Here is a 19,790-nt window from a genome sequence, read left to right as displayed (position 1 = left end):
TGATGTGCAGCTCCTGTGGGGATGAGTGGGACCAGTGCTTACTCCCCAAACCCATCAGTCCTCCTCTGTGCACTCACGTGGGGGGCCAGTGGACCTGTACTGAGCAGCACCAGGACTGGGTTCTGACAAATGCAGCTGCATGAGTGGCCTAAAAGTGTTATGCAAGATAAAGCAGCCATTGCATTATGTAGTTCTGTTGGTGTGGGATTCTAGAAAAAGCTGAACCAGGTACTAGCGATAAAGCTCAGTGGTAGCTTCTTGGTTGGCGTGGGCCAGTTCTGGGTTCATTTCCTAACACTGTGAACCCCGTCCCCCAAACAAAATAAAATCTAAAGTAAACTGTAATGTAATGGATGCCTAGAGCAGGGAGGTTGCAGTGTATGGAAATGTCTACATAGCTGCACATGCTTTCCTAGATCATCAGATTGTGCCCTTAAGATGGTGAGTTTTATTTTTGTGAGCTGTATTTCAGTGGTAATGCAGGAAAGTTCACGGTGCCCTGTCTTTTCCTCCTTGGTGTTGCGTACTATTGCAGGATCAGTAAAGGTGTTTGCATCAGGAACTGTGTTTGGGGATCTTATATATTTGGGTAGAGTCTCAGCAGCTTGCTGCCTCTGAAAGCAGGGATAAGGTTGGGCCAGCAGCCTAGGGCTCAGTTGAGAGCCTCATACATTGCTGTGGGGCTGATTCTTTCTGTGGATTTGTTCCTGTTTTTTTTTTTTACAAGGACAGTGTTGGGTGGTTTGAAGAGTTGAAGGAGTCTGTCCTGTTGTGAGTTACAGGGGTCAGCAGGTTTCCATCTCTGCTTCACTAGCAGAAGGAAGTCTTTGTCTTTCATACCCAGGTTTGATTTCTCCTCAGGCTCCCTGGTTCCAGTAGTAGCTGTTACGTGATTTCTACATACCTCACACTTGCAAACAATGATAATACACATGTAAATGTATGTGCGTGTGTGTGTGTGTGTCTGCGCATGCACATACACACAAGTGGTCTGCAGAGGAGTCTAGAGTTTGGAGTGTTGGTCTCTAGGATGCTGCAGCACCTGGGTGTAGTGGTGATGGGGCAGGGACATGCAGATCAGTTGCACACAATCCAGAATTGCCTGTTTAGGTTTTAGACATGCAGCCTCTGCTGCAAGTCCTTTTGAATTTTACCTATCCTCTTTTACATGGGAAGCCCTGGGTCTAATATGGTCAGTGTGTTTACTTACCCGGCTTACCATCAAACACACGTGAAGCTCTGAAGTTCTGACAACAGAGCCAGAGTAGGTGAGCCTTCTTTGTAGGTCTTGAGGATACTTATCAGGTAACCTGTCTTCTGCATACTGATGCACCAGTGTTAGCCTGATTTGGTTTGGCTTGACTTCCATTTTAATTACTATTTGTTGTTTGTTTTCATTTTATGTATTAAATTTGTAAAACACATGGGCCAGAAGGGAGTTTCTGACTAGCACTTTGATTTCTGACCCCCTGTCCCTTTTTTTGTTCCCCAGGGTATGTGTTTATTTTTATTTTTGGTAGTCTCTAAGCCATTCCTTAGTGTTTTTTTGTAAAAGCCACTGTGTGTGTGTGTGTGTATGTCTGTGTGCACAATGCACACAAACATATGCAGACACGCAAGCATTTACTCTGTTTTTAGTTTTAATTTGGGAGGCGATCCTGCTCTGTCGCTCAGGCTGCTTTGAGCTCTCCACTGGCTTGAAGCAGGTGGTGGAATTGCAGGTGTGCCCCTTGGTGCCTGGTGCTGTGTTCTTTCTCTGTCTTCTTGGTACCAAATAAACTCACTTATACCTTATTAGTGTTTTCCTTAACAAATACAGCTTAGAGATCATTGTTGGTGACATTATCTCCTTAGGATTTACTTATTTTTGTTCTGTGTGTATGCATGTTTTGTCTTCATGTATGACTGTGGACTTCATGTGTCCTGGGATGCCAGAAGAGGGCCTTGGATTCCCCAGAAGTGGAGTTATCCTAGAACCTGTGTCCTCTGGAAGGGCAGCCAGTACTTTTATTTTAACTGTTGAGCCATCTTTCTAGCCCTGATGTTTTTTCTTTTAATTGAAGTACGTTAAATTTATATCTAATACACTCAGAGAAGAAATTGCTTTCAGTAGTGATATCTTTCTGCATAATTCAGGCTCTAAAACTTAAGACATAATTTCAGAAGGAAATAGTTGAAAAACATTACACTTTCCTGGGGTGGGTAGGTCATGGTTATGTTAAAAAGCAGGCTGACTAGGCAAGGAGAACAAGCTAGTAAGCATTGTTTTTCCATGGTCTCTGCTGCAGATCCTGTCTCAGCTTCCTGCTTTGAGTTTTTGCCCTGACTTCCCTCAGTGATGACGTGTAACCTGGTATATGTAAGCTAGATAAGTCCTTTCTTAAGTTGGCTTTTGTCATTGTTTTATTACAACACAGAAGCCAAACTAGGACAGTCGCTGGGTTTGTGGGCAGGTGACACAGCACCTGGAGGTTTGAGGGTGTGTGTAAGGTCTTGCTTTGTAGCCCAAGCAGGCCTTCGGACTCAGTTTCCTGAGTGCTGGGCCTGTAGATGTGTGATACCACACCAGTTAGGTACCTTTTAAATATCACTTATTTTGAGACAGAGTCTTACTTTGTTGATATGCAGACCAGGCTGGCTTGACCTCAGAGATATACCTGCCTCTTCCTTCTAAGTGCTGGGATTAAAAGGCATGGACTACCATGCCCATCCTGGCTGCCCCCACTTTTTTTTCTTTTTTCTTTTCTTTTTCTTTTTTGTTGATGCTGGTGATAGAACCTAAGGCCATGTGTGTGTGCTAGGTAAGTGTTTTATCATGAGCTGTGTCCCCAGGCTGAGGTTCTCCTTTAAGTACAGGCGTGTATACATAACAATTTTTTTTTATTGAGGGTCGTACTTTCCACATATTATACCCTCATTTCAGACATACAGTTCATTTTGAGAAACAAGTGTCTGTGTAACCACTGACCAGTCAAGACACAAAGTTCCTTGCAGTCCACGGGCCCTCCACTGCCCATCCTCACATTCTAGACCTTAGCTGCCATCATTAGTACGGGCCAGCTTGCCATCTCAAGCGGAACGGGCAACCCTGCAGAATGAGTGACCTTGTGTCCGCTCTCTTCACTCCCTGTGTTGTCTTGTTGGTAGCTTGTTGTTGTGTGTGCTGAGTAGCTATCCATGTGCAGATGTGTGCTGTCTGTCCATTCGGCAGTGGGATGGCTTTGGGGTCGCTTCTAATATTTGGCTGTTCTGAACTAAGCTTCTAGAAACATCTGTGTCTGAAGTTTGTGTGTCTATTCTTTCCTCTAGAGTAATACTGGGGGTAGACCAGCAAGTTCTGTGGAGTTTCTGATCCATCTCTGTGTGCAGGACATCGTCTGTGTGTCTGAGTTCATAACTCCACATCCTCAATGGCTTTCTAACTCTGCTGTTCCCATGGTGGAGTAGCCGCTCATGGTTTCAATGCCCCCCCCCCCCCTTTTTTTTAAAATAAGGCATAGTGGTATTCAGGGACACCATTTTTAGTGTATGATTCTCTGAGTTGTAATGAACTCAGTCACATCATTACCACAATCAAGGTAAGGAAGTGACTGTCGCCTTAGGTGATCTTACTGCTGTGCTGGGCAATTTCTCCCCAGCGTCCCCTGGCTGCATTAGAGACTGTGTTAGCCTTCCTGGTCCACACAGGGGTGGAGTGGCTGCATAGCATCCATCTTCCACTCTTGACAAGAACTTGAGTATTTCCTAGTTGGTGTGACCCAATAGTTGGTCCCTTATGTTAGTGAGTATGTCCTGGGACCACAGCTCCTCTACTTGGCCATCTCAGCAAATGGATGTATAATTTTAGTGTGTTGGTCAGGGTTCTCTAGAGGAACAGGACTGATGAAATGAAACAAATGTATATATTTGTTTTATATATCTATAGTATATATATGAAATATATATTAGAATGGTTTATAGACTGTCTCCCGATGGAAAGGCCAAGGATCCATGTGTTTTTCAGTCCATGATGCTGGAGGTCTCAGCAATCCCAATCTGGTGCTAGAGTCCCAGAGGATTTCTGGAGAGCTGCTGATCTTCTGTGTTGGAATCTTGAAGAAGTAGGTTCTAATGCCAGCGAAGGAATGCCCCAGCAACAGGGTAGATGAACTTGCCAGCAAGAGTAAGGGCAAGCGGGCAAAACCAAAAAAGCTTCCTTCTTCCATGTCCTTTTATGTAGGTGCAGCCCAGATTCAAGGTGGGTCTTCTCACCTCAAATGATCAATCGAGAAAATCCCTCACAGGTGTGGCAGCTGCTGGGGGTTTAGTTGATTCCCGAGTTGGCAACCAAGATTGGCTATCATAGCTAGCTTTCTTTCAGGAATATTCCCTGTAGATCTTTTAGAAGACATGGTCTCCCTTTCTTGGACTGCCACCTAGAGGGGATCATGAGTGTGTGAGGGGTGCACAGTTAGCCATTTTAGAGGTCTTCATGTTTGAGGAGGTCAGAGCTCCTCCCCCAGTTGGGAGGCTGATCAGGCCCTGATGGCGTGTGATGACTGAGGCATGGGTGTCTTTTCATGCGCTTGACACGTACACATCTTCTGTGGAGTGTTGGTTCAGATCTTTGGCTTCTGTTTTTAAAAATGTGCTTGTTTAATTTAGTAAGAGTTTTTGAGATGTGTTATGAATCAAGTCTTTGGTCAGGTAGAATGGTTGGATTTCATGTGCACGTACTTCACACATGCCTCAGAGTGTGTGTTCGCATCCAGCTTCCCGACTCTTTGCATGCTGGTTATGTCCTAGTTTGTGCTGATTCAAAGCACAAAGGTTTCTTTTGAGTTCTCCTTTAGAATGTCTTCGGTTTTGCTTTCCCAGGATCTGGTTTGAAAGAGTTTTGTTAAGGGTTGTAAGGGCGCTGGGTTGCACTTTCTCCATAGTATGTCCACTTCCAGCCCTCAGTGTGGAGAGTGGGCTCCGCCCATTTGATGGCTCATTGCCTACAGAGTGGAATACTTTTTTTCTTCCCTTGGTTTTTCTAGACAAGGTTTCTTTGTGCAACTGTCCTGGCTGTCCTGGAACTTGCTTTTTACCACCTGTCTCTGCTTCCCAAGTGCTGGGATTAAAGGTGTGTGCCACCACCGCCTGCCTGAGGGGGATCGTCTTTCCAGGACTCTTAGTCCTTGGTGCTCTGCTTTTCTAAAACTATGTGAAGCTATTCTGGTTCTTTGCCCCATGACAATTCTAGAACTCACTGGTTTCTACAAGTGCATCTTCTGATAGATTTCTCAGGGCCCTGTTTCTCCTTTAGATCAGTTTGATAATTGGTATCTTAATATCGAGCCTTCTGATCCATGAGCATGGATCTTGATGAGTATTTACCTCTATCCGTTCACGTATTTCAAAGGCCAAACATGGTTGCACATGTCTATAATGGCAGAATTTGGGAGTCAGGAAGATTATATGTTTGAGGTTCTCCTGGGCTACATAACATGTTTGAGGTTAACCTGGACTGTATAGTGAGACTCTAAGTAAAAAGAAAACAAATTTCTCTCACAGTGTTTTATAGTTTTCAGTGTTTCTTAACACATTTTGTTTAACCTATGTATTCATACTTTATGCAGTGCACACAGTACTTTTTAAAAATGTCAGTATCTAGTTTTTTGTTGGTAATACATAGACATATCACTTTCTAAACCACTGGTCTTCTATGCCGTGGCCTTGCAGAAGTCATTTGTTAATTTTTTTCTGAATATTTATTTGTATTTTATATGTATGAGAGTGTTTTGCATGCATGCATGTTTGCACACCACTGTGTGCCTGGTGCCCACTGAGACCAGAAGAGGGCATGGGATCCCTTGGGGTAGGAGTTATAGACAGCTGTGAGCTGTCTGCTGCGGCTGCTGGAAATGGAACTCAGGTGCTGTAGCCATCTCTCCAGCCTGTTAATTTTTACAGCTTTGCTTTGTAGTCTTGAGAGTTTTTCTCTATTTCCATCCCATCCATTCCCATTCTCACTAGCACCTTCAGCGTAGCCCGGCTGGCCACAGGAAGGGGCACGTTAGCATCACTTCTGAGCAGCCTTTGCTCTTAATATTTTGTAGCATTCCTTTGTCATTATTCGTCATGTGCCCCACTTCTAGGCTGTTTTGTCTGCTGTGATTTAAAAAAAAAGGTACCACAGTTGGGTGGGGGTTTATCAGCCACAGAAACTTACCTTTCATTTGTGAACTCTGCAGCTCTAAGACCAGGTTCCAGCAGACGATGTGCCTGTTGAGGGCCCGCTTCCTGGCACACAGAAGGAGCCTATGACCTCGTTACCTCCTGACATGTCACCTTGGGAGGCAGGCTCTGCCATCATTTCCCTCCTGTTTGTCAAGTGACAGGTCTTACCTTGACTGGGTGTTTTGTTTATCACAACTTTTCATTTTTAGTCTGCTTTGTGGTGAGTTGTGTTCATTTAATTTTGACTGGCAGACAGTGGTGCACTCTGTCCCAAACCCCACCTGGTCATGATTGCTGACCTCTCTCTCAGTCCAGGAGGCTACTAGCTTGTCCTTTTCTGTCTCTTGGTGTCTTTGGCTCTGGCGGTATAAATGGTGTCCGTTTTATCAATCTATTGCCTGCCTTCTCTCAGCACTACAGCATAGTCAGACATCTGAGTTCTTCAAATCCAGGGGTGATTCCACTCTCTGAGTCCTAAGCTCAGAAACCTACACCCTCCTGTTTCCTGTTGTTTGTGGGAGTCCTTCTGGGGGTGACTTGTATATTTTTGCTTGGTTTTCAAACAATTTCTTCCTGCCTGGTTACTTTGTCTTCAGCTTGTGACTGATCCTCATTCATTCATTCACTCATGCATTCATTCTCCACCCCTCCTTTACTCCTTTCTTCCATCTTGGCCCTGGTTGGTCTTGAACTCATAATGAAGCTAACCATGACCTTGCACTTCTGATCTTCCTGTCTCATACCTCCTTGCTGCTGTGATTAAGGATGTGTGACACTGTATTGTTTCCCTCACATTTCTTGTTATATTTTTCTGATGAACTGGCATTCCTGATTTTGATGTTTTTGAATTTACCTACCTTTCCCCTGTGGTAAACACTTTTTGGAGTTATCTGTAAGTTCATTCTAACCCCCAGGTCATGGAGATCTTCTTCTGCATTGTCCTGTAAGATTTTAGTTTTTGCTTCTACTTTTGGCCCCAGTCTTATGGAGCTGGAGTCCTGTGTCTGGGCTGGGTCCAGACTGCATGGCCCAGTGTGCACTGTGCTGCCCTGACCACAGCTCCTTCGTGCTCTTCCTCTTGGCTGTGCAGGGTCTGCATCTGGCTCTGGGTTTCCCCTTTACTTGTCAGTCCACTCTTTCTTTTCTTTTCCTTCCTTCCTTCCTTCCTTCCTTCCTTCCTTCCTTCCTTCCTTCCTTCCTTCCTTCCTTCCTTCCTTTCTTTCGTCCGTCTCCCCCCCCTCCTTCTTCCTCTCTCTCTCTCTGTCTCTCTCTCTCTGTCTCTCTCTCTCTGTCTGTCTCTCTCTCTCTCTCTCTCTCTCTCTCTCTCTCTCTCTCTCTCTCTCTCTTTCTCTCTCGATTTCCTTTTAAGCTCTGGCTGTCCTTGTAGACCAGACTGGCCTTGAATTCACAGAGATCTGCCTGCCTCTGCCTCCTGGGATTAAAGGCGGGCATCATCACTGCCTGGCTGTCAGCTTGTTTTTTTCTTCTTGCTTTTTCGAGACAGGGTTTCTCTGTTAGCTTGTTCTTAAGGGGCAAGGTTCTGTATTGACTACGTGTTGCCTAGGGTTGGTGTTAGGCCCGTTGTTTGCGCTTCCTGCCCTTGGCCTTTAGAACTAAGTCCTTAAAGGATTGAACAGTTGGAATTTTGTTGATGAATTGGACAGTTTGTGGGACTAAACCAATTCTCATTGACCAGTGGTGTCAATCTGTCTGGAGTGAGCATGAGCTGTCACTCAATTTAGATCTCATTCAATGTCTTTCAAATAAGTTTTACACTTTCTTCCAAATTAATCTGGCATGTGTTGTGCTAGGTTTATTTTGGGGGCACTCTTAGTTTATGGCTTCGACTGTGTCTAGGATGGTCTGTAACTTACTGTTTATGGCAGCCCAGGCTGACTTTGAACTCTTGGTAGTCCTTTTGCCTCACCCTCTGAGGGCTGGGGTCACACATTGTTGATTTTCTTTTTTGAGATATATGTGTGTATAAGTGCGCATACCACAAGTGTGCATGAGGTCAGAGGTTGACACTGGCTGTTCTTCTGTTGTACATTTATTTCACTTGATTTTTGAGACAAAGTCTCATAAACCTGGATCTTACAGATTCAGCTAGAATGGTTGGTCAGCAAGCCTCAGGATCCCGTCTCCACTTCTTCGGTGCTGGGATACAGATGCACACTGCCATAACTGGCTCTCCTGCTCAGTTTTCTGTCAGCTTAATACAAGCTAACAGCCATTTAGGAAGAGGGAACCTCAGTGGAGAAGATTCCCCCACAAGATTGGAACTGAGGCTGTTTCTTGGTTAGTTGGGGGTGGGGTGAGGGGTGTTGTGCCCCTTTGGTCCCTGTGTTATTTCCATCCTACCCTTCTGGTGTGCCCTCTGGTTGCTTCTCATCCCTCCTAATAGCTGATTCGTACCAATCCAGCATGTGGGTCTTCTTCACAAGAGGTCTAAATAGTTCTTTTATTCTACCTAGTGGCTGTCCTTCCTGACACAGACAGAGAAGATGTGATCCATGACAGCGGTTGGCCAGCCACATTGGTTGGGTACAGTGGAGACTTCAGAAGGGTCTGTCTCGTGTGTGGGTTTCTGATGGTTGATGGAGATTGGCCAGTGAGCATGCAGGGTGGCACAGCAGATCTGATGTGTGTGGTGGCACTGGGGAGTGTGTGAGGTAGCTCATGGCCTGTGTCAGTGTCTGTGCTGCCAGATGATGGGAGAGTCCATGGCTGGCTGTAGCCTGAATGATAAAAACCCAGAGACAGATATTGGGGTTCAACCTGAAGATCAGAGAAACAAAGCAGCCAAGCAACTAGAGAGCTCTTACCTCCATGAAATCTTCAGACTGAAAAAGAGAGTGAGTTCCTGTCTCATCTCGCCTTATATTCCTCTCTAGTGCTGGGATCAAAGGCGTGCACCACCACCGCCTAGCCTGTATGGCTGACCTTCAGGCCAGCTTTATTTACTAAAACACAACGAGACCCCACTGCAGCTGTCCTCTCCCCGTCATGCTTTGCTGAGGTTTCCAGGCAGATGGGTTTGGGGAGCTGACATTTGACTGCATGTGGCTTCAAATGCATTTTACTCACACCTGCCTTGTGTCCTTGCCAGTGGCATGGACACTAGTCTAAAGCATTTTTTCCACAAGTAGAACATGGGTCCAGCCCCTGGCACTCACTTGGTCTTGGTCTTTTCCTGTGCAGATGGTATTGTCTTTGTCTCTATTGTTCTTGCTGTTGGCACTCAGGTGGTTTTCCCTCTTTTTAACCTCTCTGGGTAGAAGCTTCCTTACAAAGCTCAGCATACAGAAGGGCAGAGATACTGTGCCTCCTCATCTAGAAGACCTTTTTGTCTCTAGTGCTGGAGATGTATCCCAGTGTGTTCGCTTTATCTGGAGGCTGTAGCTGGTGATGGTCTGAGACCTCAGAGGGCAGAAGTTGCTGAGCTGAAGTAGCCTAGGGACCTCAGAGGCTGCTACTCAGTAGTCCTGCCGTGAGCAGCCCTGTGACTGGTGTGTGAGTGCCATCCACCTGTGTCAGTTTGGATGTTTTCTTTAAGTTGCAAGTAAGACATATCAAGACATGCTAAATCCAAAATGATACAGTGGCTTCTAGAAGAATGGAGAGGAATGGCAGCAGGGACTACTGTAGCTGTTCTTCCTCTGCTGGAGTGGAGAGGGGCTGGGAGAGCAGCTGGTGTGTACCTCTTGTATTTCTAAGCCGCAGCAGAGATGGTTCTCGGGTCCTGCTCCTGTGTTGTACACTTGAGCATCCTGGCCAAGTTCTTTGAAGCTTTAATTCTTACTTTTATTCACTCCCTGCTTTAGTCAGAATGAAAAGTGAGTAATACAAACACAATACCAGAAGTTACAGTTAATGAGAAAGTCAGAGGAAAGGGATGTTCCCCAGCTGCTGTCAGTGTCCAACAAGGACATCCAGAGTGCTCACTGGATGAGCTCTGACTCAGGGAAGAATTAGAGCTGAGATAGATTCTGCGGCAGTCTGCACCCCAGCAGGCGGTTGTGAGCATCACGACAGGGACACAGGAGATGCTGGAGTACTCTTCCACATTCTCACAGTGGTTAGTTCTGTGGACTCAGACTGCTGAGCACAGATTCCTGGGCAGAAGTGGTGGGTGCAGCTTGGGATGAGGGTCCTGTTGCTGTAGACAGAAGTAGAGATGAGGCCTGGCTAGTGAATTAATTACACAGGAAGAAGGAAAGAGCATGATGAAGTGTGAGAATTTGATCAGATCTGGTACCTAGCCAAGGCAAGGCCACTTCCAAGTGAGTTCTGTGTGGGGCTTAGTGGAAGGGAGAACGTGGCTCTTGGTGACTGGGGCTTTCTACATCTGGTATGAATACTGTTATGCTTTTCCCTGGCTTTCAGAAAATTAGTGAGATCACAAAATTAGAGTTGGAGATTCCCTGACACAAGGGGCAGGTCGTGTGGCCGTTGTGCTCATATGACCACCCCGGACACTTGAAGCAGGTGGCCATTTGTTCTGCCCAGACACATTGGGTCATTTAGCCCATGTAGTGGAGGAGGAGCTGGGTGGAAGGGAGCACAGACCATAGGTTCCTTGATGGTACATAGTGATGAGGGCAGCCGTAGGCCGTGCAGGGTCCAGGTGTAGTTGGGAGGAAGAAGAGTGGGGTGCATACCCCCCTAGCACATTTTTGTTTTGTTTTGGCACAGGGCCTTACTATGTAGCCCTGCCTAACCGTGTAGATCAGGTTGTCCTTGAGCTTGGAATATGTGTCACTATGCCTGTCTTTATTGTTTGCTTTAAGTACTAGGAGGCCATGCAGTGACAGACACCTTTAACCCCAGCACTTGCTACACAGAGGCAGATAGATCTTTGTGAGTTTGAGGTCAGCTTGGTCTTCATGTAGTGAGTTCCAGGACAGCCAGATCTACACAGGGAGACCTTGTCTCAAAAAATAAGTAAGTAAATGAATAAATGATAATCATGTGGTTGCAAGGAGATGTAAACTGTTCAAACGTATAAAGCCAAAGTGTCAATTCTGTGGCCTCCGAAGGTGACTGTCCTGCAAGTGGAAGCCCTGTTATGTTAGGTGGTTTAGAAGTCACTCTACTCATGTCTTAAATGAGATTCAGTGTGCACATATAACTCTTTCCCTTTAGATGATTCTGTATGGAGACAGTTAGCAGTGTGTACCAGGCAGGAGTCTCTGCTATAAAGAGTTGAGCTGAAGTCACTGGGTCAGAGGATGAGCATGTGCCTACTTCATTTATGTGTGCTCTGTACCCATTCATTGCCGGCAGTGGGCACTAGAAATTAAATGAAGTTTCTGCTAGCATGGTAGGTAAAATTGTTCTCCTTCCTTCCCTCCCTCCCTCCCTCCCTCCCTCCCCTCCCCCTCCCTCCCTCCCTCCCTCCTGCCCTCCCGCCCTGTTTCTTGAGACAGGGCTTCTCTGTGTAGTTCTGGCTGTCCTATAACTCACTCTGTAGACCAGGCTGACCTCAAGCTCACAGAGATCCACCTGCCTCTGCCTCCCTAGTGCTGGGATTAAATAAAGACATGCTCTGCTACCACTCGGTACCATCTCATTTTAATTAGCTTTTTCTTGCTTGTTAGTAACACAGAACATCTTGGCTATTACTCCTTGTGTTGCTTTTGTGAGTCACCTGATACTTTTTAGCCAGCTATGATTATCAGCTAGCTTAATGACGTGTATTATATCTATTTGTTTGGTCCTTGCTGTCCTATAACTCGGTCTGTAGCCCAGGCTGGCCTCAAACTCACAGAGATCCTCCTGCCTCTGACTCCCCAGTGCTGGGATTAAAAGTGTGAGCCACCACCGCCTGGCACATAATGGGTTATTTTGTGTGTACAAACACATTTGCAGATGTGTGTGCACCTGTCGGTAAATGTTGGGTGTCTTCCTCAGTTACTCTCCACTTTAGTATTTGAGACAAGGTCACATTGAATCTGGAGCCTGCAGATTTGGCTAGGTTGGCTGGCCAGTGAGCCCCAGGGATCTGTGTGTGCTTGCATGTGTGTATGTAGATGTGTATTTGTTTGTCTGTTTTGGTGCTGGGGTTGCAGGTGCGTGCTGCTGCCCTGGCCCTTTCACATAGGTGTTAGGGCTCTAACTTGGGTGCTTATACTTAACTTGCACGAAACTTCATTGACTGAGCTATCTTCTAGTTCCCTTAAGTAAGATTTTTGAATAAGAAATTTCATTTTAAAAAATTGTTACTTTGAGCTGGGTGTGGTGGCATATGCTTATATTCCTGTATACCTGTAATCCTAGCACTGGGGTGGCTGAGGCAGGAGGATCACAAGTTTGAAATCAACTTGACTTATGATGTGAGACTTTTTGGTTTTTTGAGACAAGGTTTTTCCTGTGTAGCTTTGGAGCTTGTCCTGGAACTTGCTCTGTAGACCAGGTTGGCCTTGAACTCACAGAGATCCAGCTGCCAGTGCTGGGATTAAAGGCATGTGCCACTACCACCTGACTGTGAGATTGTTTTTAAAAAGTCACTGTAAGCATCACTGGAAACTTTGGTCTTGAATGGACATGTTGTGTGAGGAGGGACATCTCGTCATCTGGGTGTGCAGTGTGCAAGTTCAGAGAGTGCACAGGCAGACTGCTTACCATCCACGCCACATTAAGACTCACTGAGATTTAGGAACTTTTTGGATGAAGAAATGGGTTTTCAAACTGTGTTGTGCCTGGGCAGGGTGCAGGCTGTTGTTTGTATGTGGAGGAGCCGGTGTGATGGAGGAGCAGCCTGAGTGAGCTTCAGAGAGCAGAAGTCTCTGGTACTGTCATATACTGACGGATGTGACTGCTTCAGCCAGGGTGCCTTTGGCTACTTGTACTCCTCTAGCCTTGCCTTGCTTAGTTGACCTCCGTGCTTGCAGGCTGGCTTAGGGTTGAGTTTGAAACAACCTCCTTGATTACAAAAGCAATTCTGCCTATTTTAGGTGAGTACTTCCTGAGGAGAGGTTAAGGAAAATCCAGAGTGGATGCTCTGGGTTCAGGAGGTACAGAACCTGCTTCCACTGAGCCACGGCGGTAGGCTTTTGAATCTGTGTCTACCAACACATTAAAGCAGATCTCAGTTAGCATGGATGCTGGCGTGAGCAGACCTAGAGTGGTATGGTTCCGTGGGGAAGGCTCTGCATTGCTCACCCTAACTGGCCTGGCACTCATGGAAGGCTGATGCCGTTTGTCCGCCGTCGTGTTGGTGCCCCCCCCCACCAGTGTCTGTTTTGTTTTCAGACAGAGCCGAGGCTGGCCTCAAATCCATCATGCCTTCCTGCCTCAGCCTTCCCAGTGCTGGGACTTGAGATGTTCTCTGCTATCGTGACTCTGGCTCCCTGGACTGCCTGCTGTCCACTCGGCTCTATTTCTGCCCCTCACACTTGATGATGGGCGGCTTTACTGTGCCCCGGCCCCAGACTGGCCCTTCTTCCCTCTCTGGCATCTACTGAAGCTGCCAGCTCTTTGCGGCCCAGGACTGTGCCTGATTCTTCCTGCTCACCTTTCCCACAGCATAACTGCTGGGTTCCAGGACGAGGACAGGAGGCAGAGCATGGATGAGGGTGGGGACTGGGCGAGCCTGTGGGAAGTGTGCCTGAGATTCAGGGGTTCTAAGATATCCAGGCTTCTGCTCAGTGTTTCCCCGTGCCCCGGATGAGCTTGTCTCACCTAGGTTTACGTCTTTCTCTGCAAATCTTCATTTTACATGGAAAGGAAAGATGACCACTCTTCCCCTAGATCCAACAGCTCCTAACAGTTACAGTGAGCCACTGTTGATCCATAGCTGATGGGTTTGTTATCTAGGGATACAAGCTTGTGCTTTTGTAAAATATTGTTCAAGATTTACGTGAAGTACTTAATGCCTTAGTCTTGAACATGCAGCTGTCTGTTGGGGGAGATGTCATTTTTTTTTTTATTCTCTCATAGGTTACACCCCAACCTCAATTCCCCTCCCGACTCTCAGCTCAGTCCCTACACTCCCCCCACCCACTCCTCTTCCATTTCCCTTTAGAAAAGGGCAGGCCTCCCGGGGACATCAACCAAACATGGCCTATCAAGTTGCTATAAGACTATACAGCTTTTCTCATATTAAGGCTGGACAAGGCAACCCAGTAGGAGGAATAGGGTCCTAAAAGCTGGTAAAAGTGTCGACCATGAGGGGTCCCACAAGAACATCAAGGCATGCAGCCGTGGCACATGTACAGGGACCTGCAAGATGTGCTAGGGTGAAGGTGGCACAGAGGGTGCCACTGTGGATGTCCTTACCATATGGCCGGTGTGGATGGGAGCTGCCATCTCACGGTCACAGTTTGTAGCCGAGCCCTGCATACTACTTATGTGCACACCCCTGCTTGTGAAAACACACAGATTAATCTCTGAAAGTCATCTCACCAAAGTCTATTAGCTGTCCAAAGGGAATTTAGGGCTAATGTTTTGAAGGGAACATGTGGGCTTAGGGAACCCTAGTATGGAAACTGGGCCTCAGTGTTGTGGGCCTGTGGGTATTGACCACTTCAAGTGGCCTTACTTAACTCTTCCGGTGGAGCAGTCCCTTGTCTGGGGCTGTAGGTGTGTTGGCGGAGGCTGCTTGTTTGTTCAGACCCAAAATAATTACACAGAAATCTGTATTAATTGCCATACTGTTTGGCCAATAGCTTAAGTGTATTTTTAGCTAGCTCTTACATCTTTTTTTTTTTTGTTTTGGTTTTTCGAGACAGGGTTTCTCTGTGGTTTTTGGAGCCTGTCCTGGAACTAGCTCTTGTAGACCAGGCTGGTCTTGAACTCACAGAGATCCGCCTGCCTCTGCCTCCCAAGTGCTGGGATTAAAGGCGTGCGCCACCACCGCCCGGCTAGCTCTTACATCTTAAATCAGCCTGTCTCTATTAATCTTTGCATAACCATGAGGTCGTGACCTACCAGCAAGGTTCCAGCATCTATCTCCTCTGACGGCTACATGGAGTCTCACTGACTCCGCCTTCTTTCTCCCAGCATTCAGTTTAGAGTCCCCTCCTCCCCCAGCTCTGTTCTGCCCTGTCATAGGCTGAAGTAGCTTTTTTATTCATTAACTAATAAAAGCAACACATATACGGAAGGACTTCCCACATCATAGGTGCCTACCTCAGATTTGAGGTAGCCTCAGCTGTAGTCATTGAGTAGTATGCTGGGGAGAGCTGACAGTGACCTGCCCACTGACCCCTGGCCAGTTTTGTGGCTTAGAAGATGCAGAAGGACACAGTACATGAACAGTTCCTGAAGGGCCACGCCCAAGTAGGAGTGTAAAAGGTGCTTCTCTCTCTCAACACACTCAACACTCACTCACTCAGACACTAACTCACACGTACACACACTCATGCACACACACACACAAACTCACACAGCCACAGAGAAGCGGTAGCTCAGTGTCATCATTTTTCCCCCTTTTTGAATCAGGGTCCCATGTACATGGGGCTGGCCTCTAACTTGCTATGTAGCTGAGTGACTTAAACTTCTGATCTTCCTGCCCTCCTCCTGTGTGCTCGGATTGCAGGTTATGTGGTGTTGATGCTGGGGCATGAAACCCAGAATATCATACATGTTAGGTACATTCTTCCCTGCAGCCCAGCTCAGGCTTCTTCTGAGTTCCATTCTGTGCCCAATGCTTGCAGGTAGAATTTATAATAAACCTCATTGAACAATGTATAATTTAGATGTTTGTAAAGATGGTATTGATGATTTTGTGTGTGTGTGACAGGGGTGGGGGAACCAATGCAAGAACAATTTACAGTCAACTATATTTATCCTGCTCTGAAAAGAGATAAATGAGATATATCCAGTGGTTAGGATTTGTGGCGGGAAGGAGGAGAAATACAGATGAACAGAAGCTTACTAATTTTGGGCAGTAAAGGCTTCTGTAGGTTCTAGCTCCTGTCCCCATGGAGCTGATTTGGAGGACGGCAGGCATTAGCTAGTATCTGTGAGGAACTGTCTGATGAGCCTGCTGCTGCTGTGTGGGAAAACTGGTCTGCTCGGCAGGTAGAAGGGACTGAAGAGGTTCTGTGTCTGCAACTTTTGGGCCTATGAGTGAGAGTACAGAGACTGTTCCTGATGCTTGGGGGCTGCCAATGGGAAGGGAGGCAGGCACAGGGCCATTTCAGCTCTCAGCAACTGGAGCTCAGTCTTGCGGTGGGAGGGAGGTGTTGGAGACCTGCTCCCGACTCAGGTGACAGGTAGTTACAACTCAGGCAGGTGTGGAAGCTGGAGTGGAGGCCGGCAGGTGGTGTCACAGTGGGGAGTAGTCTGGAAATTGGGGGGCTGCAGTTCTGCACTGGGTAAGCTGGGATGAGTGTGTAGTTTCAGTGGGAAGTGAGGGCTGGGGAGAGTTTTCCAGGAGTGAGCAGAGTAGGAGTGGGGTTACCAGGACAGGAGCTGCTGGAGAGGTGGCGTGTCCCCTGAGCGACAGTTGAGGCAGTGGCAGTGAGGGGTTGCGCAGGTTCGCACATGGACAGTGACATCTACACTGGCCACCAGATTCTTTACCCTGAGAGGGGAAAGAGGACCTGCGAGCTCTGGCTTGTCCGCAAACTGATGAATAAGAAAGCATCAGTAAAAGCCTTGTCAGTGAACTTCACAGTTACTTGCTCTATGGTGAACCCGGCATATCAGCAGAATGGGACTTGGCGGGGGAGGGAGGGATCCTGAGTGGGCAGACTGCATGTAACTGCCTGTTAGTTGTCAGGCGATTCCAGAACCAATGCCCAGGGAGCGTGCAGGCTGGAAAGACATAGAGGTCTGGTTTGGCTTCTCCAGGACTGTGTGTGTGGGCTGCCGGGGTCAGCAGATGCCTACAGTGGTAACTGCAGCCGACTTGCTGGGCTTTTGTTTCCAGCTTTCTGAAGAGAAGAGAGGCACATGCAGGACACGGTGTTTTCTTGGGAGCTTTGTGGTTGCTGGGAGTTCAAGCAGGGCCCCTCTAAGGTCACATCCTATATGGCTTAGTCTTAGGCTTGACCACACTTCCTTCTGTGGCATTTCTGGGGTCTCTGTCCATCAGAGGACTATAGTGCCATTTTGCACTTTTCCTTGCAGTCTGATGCTGAGGTTCTGAGCATCCTCCCTGGGCTGCTTACTGTCTGAGCTGTTATTTAGAGGAGCATGGATGGTATAGTCCCCTATTCTGTCTCCAGCAGGCTCGGCTTCCAGTTACCATGTGTGAGGGCAGCATGAGGTTACTCAGGGCCTGTTTGTTTGGTGACTGGATATGCTAATCAGGACTGCACCTTGTCTTTAGGCCTTAGCTGGTTCTTACTTCATGTACATGCATGCCTGTGTATGCGTGTGCGTGTGTACTTGCTTGCTGTGCCTAGGTCTTTATGGAGGTGCAGCTGACACACAACCTCTCATCATATCTCGGTGCAGTTTGCTCGTCTTCACCAGTCAGGTTAGTGAGCTTCCTACCACGCAAACACTTCTGCTCTTCCTCCATGCTCCAGCCTTTACTTGTTTGTCTTCTTTCTGTCACTTGGAGTTGGGTCCTGGAACACAGAGGTATATAGTGTGGACCTTTTCCTGGCCACTTTGATTAAGTGTTCTCATTTGAGGGTCACTTGTGTTGTATCCATAGCTCATTTCTTCATCTCTGAATACTTTCCCATTGTGTAGGTTTTAGAGGTTATCTCTCTATTGGTGTTTGTTGTTCTCAGTTTTGGGCTGTCAGAAATACGACTGCTTCAGTTAGCTCAGGTCCAAGTGTCTCTAAGGTAGACTGGAGTGGAGGGCTGCACCTCATCATGGGGCGTGTCATTTCCCAAGAGTCTAGGTTGGTGTTTGGGGTCCACCTCGTGCTTCTGGGAGTTCTCTGCCCACATCACCAGTTCAGCTGTAGTAGTGGGTGTGGAGAGTTCCGCATTGTGGGTTTAATTTGCACTTTTCATGCTGGCCTGTGACACTGAGCTAATTTGTTGCTATGGGCTGTATGTCTTTCATCTCTGGGAGGTGTCTGCAGGGATCTGTTGCCTACTTGTAATTCTCTTTCTGAGATGTGGGAGGGCAGTGACTGTGTGTGTGTTGTATGTCAGTCAGCCCTCTGCCTGTGTTCCCTGGATTGGTGACCAGAGTGGCACCTTGAGGTTGTTGGGGTTTGTGAGTTGCCCACTTAAATGATTTCTAGAATACAGTGTTCTTTTCTCTCCTGGAGTGCTAGTCTTGTGTAGAGAGGGCGGATCCAAGTCTTTTGCCTGTGCTTGTCACGTTGTCCTTGCTCACTAGGTTTCTGTCCATCTGTTTTGGCCTGTGTCTATTCTCTTGGCTACTGTGTGGTCTCTGAGGATTTCTGAGGCATTTTGTAGGTCTCCCTCGGTCGGGTAAAAACCCACGTTCATGTTCTAGTGCCACCGCATTTCTTCAGAACATCCATATTTGAGATAGAGCATCTGAAATGCTTTCCTTCCTCTTGCAGTGATGTGGCTGGGTGGCAGGTGGAGTTGTGCTGGCATTATGTGAGTTCTGGGCTTCCTTTCCTGAAGTGATCAGTGGTGTCCTGTGTGGTCTGGAGGACACTGTCTCACTTCCTTATTAACATGGCAGAGTTCTGCTGTCAGTGCCAGGGACCCTGCCCAGGACATGCCATCTTGCATGGTTGCTTTCCTTTTTTCTCATCTCTTGTTGGCGCGTCTGAAACAACCTCCTCGATGTATTGCACCCTTTCTCTCACATCTCTCCTCTTCCTTTCTGCAGTGTCTTCTGTACGGTGTGGGCGCCCTCGTCTGGCCATCCTGTGTGCTTTGGAGGTGCAGGTGGCACTGAAGGGCACCCTAATGCATTCTTACTGCTGTTAGCAGATATTTTCTAAGGAGGTAGCACCTGTACACCTGTCTCTTTAGGTTTGTCCCAGGTGTCTAGGATTATTGTTGTCACCTGTTCTTTGCATGGTGACATTGAAAAACCTCCTACTAAGAATGGCTGGAGGAACTGGGTAATGTTAGCTTTAATGAGGAGTTTAGTCAGAGATCAGGGATGGTGCCAAGGCATGGCCTGTGAGCCACCATGGGCTGGCTGGGGCTCCACTGTGTCTGTAGTGGGTATTCATAGTCAGAGGAGCTTCAAAGCTTGAAGGCAGGCTGGCTTTGAGATCCTCTTGACCAGAAGACCCCATTAGCCAAGGGAACAGTAGGGAAGACGTGCTTCTTGCAGAAGTCCACAGAGTCTGTGCTCCACCAGTTGGACTGGACTGTACTCTGTAGTGATTGGGGATGTGTGACAGTTGCCACGGGATAGTCAGACAGAAGAACCTCTGAGACACCTGCCTGTACCTTATTAGGTCCATAGGGAAACACTGGCCACCAGTGTACTCTTGTGGTTGTGTGAGGTGTTCTGGAGGGACATTCAATTCTTTAATCCCAGCAACAGAACTTTGGGATTAAGAATTTACTGAGTTCGTGTGGTGGTGGTGGAGCACACCTTTTTTAATCCCAGCACCCAAGAGGCAGAGACAGGCAGGTTTCTGTGAGTTTGAGGCCAGCCTGACCTACAAAACGAGTTCCAGAACAATCAAAGCTATGCCAGAAAAACCCTGTCTCAAAAAACAACAAACATTA

The 19,790-nt window shown here is 47.2% G+C and overlaps 1 protein-coding gene across 3 annotated transcripts in view; it reads left to right on the top strand.

Annotated features, from left to right (window-relative positions):
• Taf4 (TATA-box binding protein associated factor 4) overlaps nucleotides 1-19,790 on the top strand; it is a 63,646-nt gene that overhangs the window by 16,241 nt on the left and 27,615 nt on the right. The gene's annotated exons all lie outside the window — the stretch shown is intronic.

The sequence above is a fragment of the Microtus pennsylvanicus genome, chromosome 2 (assembly GCF_037038515.1).
Source record: "Microtus pennsylvanicus isolate mMicPen1 chromosome 2, mMicPen1.hap1, whole genome shotgun sequence".
Lineage (NCBI taxonomy): Eukaryota > Metazoa > Chordata > Mammalia > Rodentia > Cricetidae > Microtus > Microtus pennsylvanicus.
The sequence above is the reverse complement of the archived record's forward strand: the minus strand, read 5'-3'. Positions and strand labels throughout refer to the sequence as shown.